The following is an 8025-nucleotide window of genomic DNA, read 5'->3' as shown; positions in this document are numbered from 1 at the left end:
CCTGGCTCTAGCGTCTGCCCAGGAATGCGCAGCTCCAGAGGAACAAGGTGGGCAAAGCCAGAGCCTGCCTGGGCTGGGAGGCCTGCAGGGCTGCTGTTCTTGACTTTCACTTTCCACAATAGGGTGAGAACATTCCCTTCCAGGAAGGAAGGGCTGCTAGGAGGTGAGCTTTAAAAATAGAATGACTTTCCTCCCATCCCTGGGGAGGAAGAAAAATGCAAGGAAATGACGGGACAAGAAGTGATCAGGCCCTGTTGGCCACTCGGATTTTTTTAACAACATGGGGCTTATTTCCCAGGGCCATGAGTGGATTTGACTGGCTTCTGAGCACGCGTGCAGGTGCCTCAGAGCAGGAGAGAGAGTGTTCTAATGACTCACTTCCAGTAACCTGGGGCCTCCAGCACCGCCCAGAATTAAAGGAAGAAACCCATGGCCAGCACCAGGAAGGTCAGTCAGATACCCGGAGGACTTGAGCTGGAGGAGAGCCGGTTGGAGCCCTTCACTGCTGCTCTTTTTTCATAAGATGGAGTGACTTGGGTGTGGAAAGGAAACTTCTTGGCCAACTGCCTAGAGCCAGAAAAAACGAGCCCCATGGCTTCCATCCCAGTCCAGGATCCCACTGCTCCATTCACTCCAGATTAAGGCTCCAGCAGTTCCCTCTGGGAATTCACTCCCCTTTCCCTTTGCCCTCCACTGCAGGCTGGAAGGAGTATTTACCTACTGACCCTCCAGCACTGCCTCCCGGCTCCCAAAAAAGGGCCTTTGTTCACACTGTACCACCTCCCTCTGTGCCCACAGCCTTTCCTGAAGGCCCAGTCCCCCTGTGGCCCTCCCCTTCACCCGCTCCGGCTGCCTTAATCCATGGAGGCCACTGCGTTGCTTTGGAGGCCTTACCATTTCCATGAATTGTGCCTTAAAATCAATCCCTTGCTTCCTATCTCTGTTGTCTGTTTGTGCGTGTACATTCATGGATGAGAAGCAAAGTGTTGGCGTGTTCTGTTCTCCTTGTCTGCCCTGAAAGCCTGCCCGATGGTGGCATGTAGATGAAAGAGCAAGAGCAGACTAGTGAGTTTGAATGCCATCTCCTCCTCCAGACCCCTGTTTCTCCATGGCTGCCATGTTGGAGTTACCCTAGAACTTTCAAAAAGCCTAATACCCAGGTCCATCCTGACCAATAAATCAGAGTCCAGGGTGGAAGGCCCCGGGCCGGAGTATGTCTTCAAGACTGAAACCCAGCACGTGAGGCCTGTGCTCCTCCAATATGGTCACGACTGTAACCCAGGTGTGCAGTGGCCTTATTAAGAGGAAGATTCTGATTCTGAGGGAAGGAAATGGGACCTGAGATTCTGCATTTCAGACAAGCTCCCAGGTGGGGCTTCTGCTACCCAGCCACAGACCTCCGTTTGAGGAGAAATGGGCTAGATTCTATCTGGAACTCTTTAGAACTGCCCTGCGTACAACTTCCTCTCTCACACTCACTCTTTTTGTGGTTACTTCTCTAGACTTTGAGGGCTAGGACACTGCCTCACTCACCACTGGGCCCCCTGCTGAGAGCACAGGCTGTGTCGGTAGGCACATGCATGCATGTAGGAATGAAGTGATGAAATGAATGAATGAATTCCAAAGTGCCCAAACACATGGTTAAGTGCTCCCACCCCAAATAGACCCAAGTGCCCATTGTTTGTGGATAGCATCCAGCATTCTCTTCGTGGGCCGCCCCGAGCCCACATGGCTGGTGCTTTGTGACTATCAGGAGCCGGGCGCATGTGTGGACTGCAACATGCACCAGCTGCGGCTGCCTGGAGCTGCCTAAGGAAGGGTGAGCCCAGCCCTGCCAGGAAAGAGGAGAGGAGCAGGGAGGTTAGGCCAGAAGAGGAGGAAAGGGCAGGGATCCAGGCGGGGCCCCAGGGGACAAAGGCCTCTAATGACTGGCAACATCTGATCTGCCTCTCTTTCCTGCTAATCCTAAATCACAACAGAGTGAAACCTGAGAAAGTGTGGGCGCCTGGGGGTCCAGCTGTTTTTCATATCAAGCCCCAATTCCAGCCTGTCAGAGGGAGAAGCCTACTCTGCAGATGCCATAGAGGCTGTGGCCAGAGGCCTAAGCCCTGCAAAATGGGGAGCTGGACGCCATGGGCTCAGGGGACACAGGTGGGGAGGCTGGCCTGGTGTCTCCAATCCAGTTGCCACCGTGGCTCTTGGTCAGTCCCCACTCTTCCCCACTGGGACTCCCAGTTCTGCCTTCCTGCCCTTGTGAGTTTCCAGGCCTCTAGTGCATAAACCAGGCAGGTGGGGATGGGCAGGAGCAGCTGCCTTCCTGAGGCAGTGGGAGCTGGGGAAGGCCAGCAGGCCAGCCAGCAACTGGGAGCTCAGAGACCGACCCAGCCAGGTCAGGTGACAGGCCCAGGGATCAGCCTGGGGCAGCTCAGTGGCTCAGGCTGGATTAGCAAGAGGAACAGAACAAAGGCAGGTTATCAGGCACATTCCATGGGGTGGGGGTGAACCCAGAAGGAACAGCTCTCCCAGAGGAAGTGCTAGGGGCTGCTGGCTTGGGCTCAGCACTAGGTCTTTGCAGCCTGGGGCTCCTGTTACTTTAGCAGGATGTTCTTCTCTGAGTAGGGCCCTGAGAGTAAGGGTCTGAGCCTGCGGAGGGGCTGCTGTTGTCAGCAGAGCCTGTGTCCCGCTCCTCACTCCTGCATGCCTCCTCTCCTGCGCCGTGAGGCCTCCCTGGTGTGGGAAATGAGTGGCTTTAGAGCCACGGGGTGTGTGTAGACCCCCCCCCCCCCCAGGCTTCCTGCCCCTGCCCAGCAAGAAGCCAGAGCAAGTTTCAAGAGGCCCTGCTTCTCTACACCGCAGGATAGAATGCTTTCCTAGTGAGACCAGGTCCAGGAGGGCCCACAGGGAGCCATAGCTGGGCCCATCAGGTTGTCATTCTGGTCAGTTAGTGGCTGGAGCTGGGTGATGTGGACACAGGGCACAATGGGCATGTCACCCCTGAGACAGATACCAAGACTGCCATGGGTTCCCTGAGGCACCCAGTGCTCACAAAATTGAACTTTAAATGGAGCAGCCTGATGTCAGTGAGACCAGGCTGAGGTGGTGGCGTGCCAGGCTACAGGCCAGGGCTAGGCCCATGGGCCAGGCCAGCCCCAGGGAGGCCCAGGCTAGAAGGGGGCTCTTGTCTGAGAGCTGAGGGGACACGAAGATCACAGACAGCCTGGACTTTGGTCCTGACTAGAAGAGGGTGTCTGGATCCATGAGGTCTGAGGCTTCCCCTCCCGTAGGAATCCAGCTTCCTCGGGCCTACTGACCCTCAGCCCTGCTTCCAGCAATCAGAGCGGCTTATTAGAGAGGAGCCCTGCTGCCGGCCACCCCGGCACCTTTCCAACATCAGGGAACAATTGTGCTTTGGCCACAGAGAGTCCGATATCCAATCTCCAGGGAAGGTGGATGCAGTTTTCAAACCTGAAACATGCCAGGGTAATCAGATCAGTCTGAGAATATGGAGACGCTTTAATTGGTGAGAAGAGCTGGGCAGATTAGCAAAGAGTTTCTCTCTCATTGAGGGAATACGCAGCCCAGGGACCAGTGCAGGGGTAGATGGCTGCCAGTGCTCATGCATTTCTGCTGCCGTCCAGCTGCGTGCAGAACCCTGGTACTTCCTCAAGAGGCTGTGGCTGTTTCTGATACTCTGGGCTCTAGTTGGCCATTGGTGGGTCACGGACCCTGGTCAGCCCTGTGTCTGGATGTCCATGTCAAATGCCCAGGCGACTGGGCCTCCCCAAGGTTTTCAGATATTTCATATGGGGGGGGTGTCTACTGGAGAAAGCCCTAGTCAGAACTTTTCCAGACCCAAACTCACTTTCCCTGCTAAACACTTTATGAAAACCCCAAAAGTTCCAAAGTGAAAGATGTTAGAGGCAAATTGAGGTAGCGTTTACAGGCAAAAGAGGATGTTGGGTGGTAGGTCTGGGATTCTGGCTGCAGAAGGGAGGTAGGTGGCTTGTCTGCAGCCTCTGTTGAGGTGCCAGTTCACTGGAAAGGAACCAAAGAGGGTGAGGGGTTGAGGGGTGTAGCTAAGAACTAGCTCACTTTTATTGAATTCCTACTGTGTGCCACCTAGTCCTCACAATCTTCGTACAGAGTGTTATGACTTTGCCTTTCAGATGGGGGAACTGAGGCTCAAAGGATTGAGTTACATGCCGTGCTCTTGGGTCTGTCTGACTACTCCATCCCATCTCCCCCTCCACCACTAGCCTTGTATTATGCCTCCATTCAGTAAGGCTTAACACAGAGGAAGAAACTGGAGGGAGAGAAAGGAGCAGAGTAGGGAGCAAATCCAGGAAGAAAGGCGGTGAGAGCCTGCGGCCCAGTGGGTCCTATGCCTGAGACTGGACCTCTCATATAATGTGGAACTCCAGCGCCCTCCTGGCCTTCTGGAGTTGAATCCGTGTCCACGCTTCAGTAGGCTCCTCGGGTGACTCACAGTCATGAAAGTCTGGAATCCCTGCAGCTTCGACTGCGCTAACCATGTGGCAGCCTCTAGCTATGTGGCCATTGATACTGAAATAAAAAACTCACTTCCTCCATCACATAAGTCACATTTTACAAAAGGGCTTGGGGACCAGCAGATGGCATAATCTGTACTCCCATGTAGTCGACCGTGGTTCGAGTCCTCTACCCAGTGGCTTAAAACTCACACTGGGCGCGTGTGTGTGCATGCCTAAAATCCCAAGAGGAGAATGGAGGAGAAGGGACTGAGGCATAGCCAAGCCCTTCAGGGGTGATTTCTCACGTTCCACCCCTCTGTCTCTCCCCAGCAAGCGCACATGCCCTATAGCAAAAATCTCCGTAAAAAGAGTATTTATTCCATGAGTGAAAGAGACAGAGACGGAGACAGCACAGTGTCTGCCAGTATCTTGACATCACACAAGCTTCAGCCAGCCCAGATTGTGGACGCGTGCGTGCCCAGCATACTCAGGGAGGTCCCCAGATATGAACCAGCAACCTTTCCAGGTGGGCCTGGCTCACACAAGGTCACGCTTTGCTGCTGCACCACTATCTGGCCCCATAAGCCACATGTTCAGTATGTACATGTGGCCGGTGGCTGTTGCCATGCTCTCGTCTACACTCGTCTCTTTGAGGTGTTGTTTCTAGCTCTGCCCTGTTGTCTGGACACCAGGAGGGGAATGCCCCTTTTCAGAGAGCCATGTTCCAGTTGTTCTCTCTGCCTCCCCACAAGGTCTCCACAGGCCTGAGAGACCAGTGGTTTTGGTAGGAATTTGGCATGTGCCTAATCATGACTGGTGATAGAAGCCACACTTGCGACTGATGTCCCCACTTCCACTCAGGCTGTAGTGCAGACCTTGTAGGTCCTTGGTCACTTACAGGAAGTGTGGGCCACTGACTGGCCACCCCACCCTCTTAGGCCCTGTCCTCCATGGTCTCTGCAGAATAGGGGCCAGTGTCAAAAGCCTGAGTACTGGTCCAGCTGGTGGCATGGAGGTTAGAGTGACTGGATCTCACATGGATGATCACATAGTTCATCCAGTCCCAGACTCAGTGACTTGAGAAACACATTGGGATTGTGTGTGTGTGTATGTGCCCAAAATCCCCAAAGGAGGGAGAGATGGGATCACAGCATGACTCCCTCCGCCCCCGTGAGGGTTGTTTCCTCACTCTTTCTTTCTCTCTCTCTGGTGAGTGTATGTGCCCTTGGGCAAATAAGTAATAAATAAATAAAACAGAAGACTGAGCGCTTGGGACAGGTCACCTCCCTTCTTGCCCCCCCCCTCCAAGGCAGGTCCTGTCTTCAGCATAACCAGGGGAACAAGCCTGTGTAGGCCCCTAGAAAGGACCCAGCTGTGAAGAGCTGAGGGTGTGCAGGCTTTGTCACCCAGAGCCCCAAAAGACAAGCAGTTGATTCTCACTCACAGTCAAGGGTTAGAGGGAAAAGGACCAGCCTCAGGTCACATGGGTGAGGTCTGGGTCTGGATTTGAACCCAGGCCTGGCTGGCTCCTCAGCCAGTACTCCTAGGATTTTTTCCACTTTGACCTCGAGTTCTGGCCTACAGGGATATGGGTCCTGCTCTGGTCCTGAGAGAGTTGTGGCCAAGGGTTCTTAGGACAAAGTCACAGCAAACACTTCCTCCCATGGGTCTGTAAGGATTCCTAGAAGGGACCATCTCGCTGATTGCTGTCAGGATATTCCTTCCTGGGAGTTTAAAAGAAATGCCTCATCCAGGAACTTCCAGGGCCAGGACAGTCTCCCGTTCATCCCTCTCCGCCTGCTCCGTCCCGGCAGATAAGGAAGAGGTGGTATATACAAAGAGTCAAAAAAGGACACAGCTGAGAGAAACACTGCCATTCTGCCCATGTCACAGCCTGTATCCTGCCGAACTGCTTCCTAGCTGCTGGGCTTTTTCCCAGGGGGTGGGGGTGGAACCACCAGGCCTCCGGCTTGGAAGAAAGGAGGGGAGAAGGGGCCCTAGGGAAATGCCAGCTGATGGGAGGTGGCGAGCAGGGGCCCAGGCCTGCCTGCGAGGGGCATGCTTAGCTCCAAGGGTCCTCTAGAACACACTCAAAGTCCCTAGGCTTTCCACAGAAGGCTGGTCACCCCCATCAGCCAAGGCACTCTTGCATCTGCATTTGGTAGAACCCTTAGACTGAGCCAGACCAGAAGCTGACCCACTCTACTGGCCACCCTGCCAGCTGATGCTGAGCAGATTTGGGTGGGCAATGGCAGGCAGGCTTGGTGCCTCCTGGATGCGCTGAGAGCACCTGTGGGTCTGCTTAGACGGTGAGCCTCCTCTGGCCAGCTCAGGGACACTTTCCAGCCCCAAGTCAACAGTCGCTAATCCCAGCAACTTTGCTCCAAATATGGCAGAGAGGGGGACCAGCAGATGGCATAGGGGTTACATCACTGAACTTCCACATGGCCAACTACAGTTTGATTCCTGAACCCAGTGGCTTGAAAATCAAGCCAGGCGCATGTGCGCGAGGCCCAGGATCCTAGGAGGAGAATGAAGAAGGGATTGTAGTGTGGCTATCCCCTCCAGGGGGGTGGGGGGTAATTTCTCACTTTCCCTCTCTGTCTCTCTCTCTGGCAAGCGCATACACTCTATGACAAAAATCTCTTTAAAAAATGTGACAGAGAGATAGGGCACACCTTATTGGGTTAAAAAGACCTACCCCATTTCTTTTCTTCCAACCGTAACTCTCAGAATCTAGACTGATGGTTGGGGTTCCTGGTTGGACTGTGAAACCTTCCCGCCCCCAAATTCAACTGTTGGTCTTCTGGTCATTTTGTTTTGTTTTCTGAGGATGTGTGTGTTTGCCAGAGAGAACATAGCCCCCAATGCGGTATGGTCACACCTCCATTTCTCCATCCTGTCAGGATTTGGGGCGTGCACACACACGTTTGGTGTTTTTCAAGCCTCCAGGGCAAAAATTCAAACGCGGTCGGTCCTGGCAGTGTTTCTCTCAGCAGCATCTTCTTTGTCACCTGGTAAACACCACCTCTTTCTTATCAGCAGGTTGGAGCGGGCTGAGAATGAACAGGAGGATGTCCCGGCCCTGGAAGTTCCTGGATGAGGTATTTCTTGTAAACTCCAAGGAAGGGATAGCCTGACATTGATCAGATGATCAACTTCCCGTACACAGAGCTTAACTGTTGTACTATGGGCGCAGCGGGTTCTTCGTCTTTATTTTTGCTCTAATAAAGATATGCTCACAACATACAGAAAAGCAATCCTGCCTTGAACTCCAAAGATTACGGAGATCGAGAAAATCCTTAGCCACGAAGACTGACTTCCCATGGCCTCAGTGGTTACTCCCCACTCCTGGTCTCCCCAGCACTGAACTCACTAAACACTTAAACACTCGGGGTTCTTTGCCCCTTCCCTTCTTCCGTTTCCCTGTGAAATTTTGTACATTATTTCAGCACCTATGTTCAACTGTGCTATTTAGACATTAAACATAGTTTCACCTTTTAAAATATTGAAAAAAAACCACATAAATGAAAGC

This window comes from Tupaia chinensis, unplaced genomic scaffold (assembly GCF_000334495.1).
Source record: "Tupaia chinensis unplaced genomic scaffold, TupChi_1.0 Scaffold150175_1, whole genome shotgun sequence".
NCBI classification, from domain to species: Eukaryota; Metazoa; Chordata; class Mammalia; order Scandentia; family Tupaiidae; genus Tupaia; species Tupaia belangeri.
Note: the sequence above shows the minus strand (reverse complement) of the source record.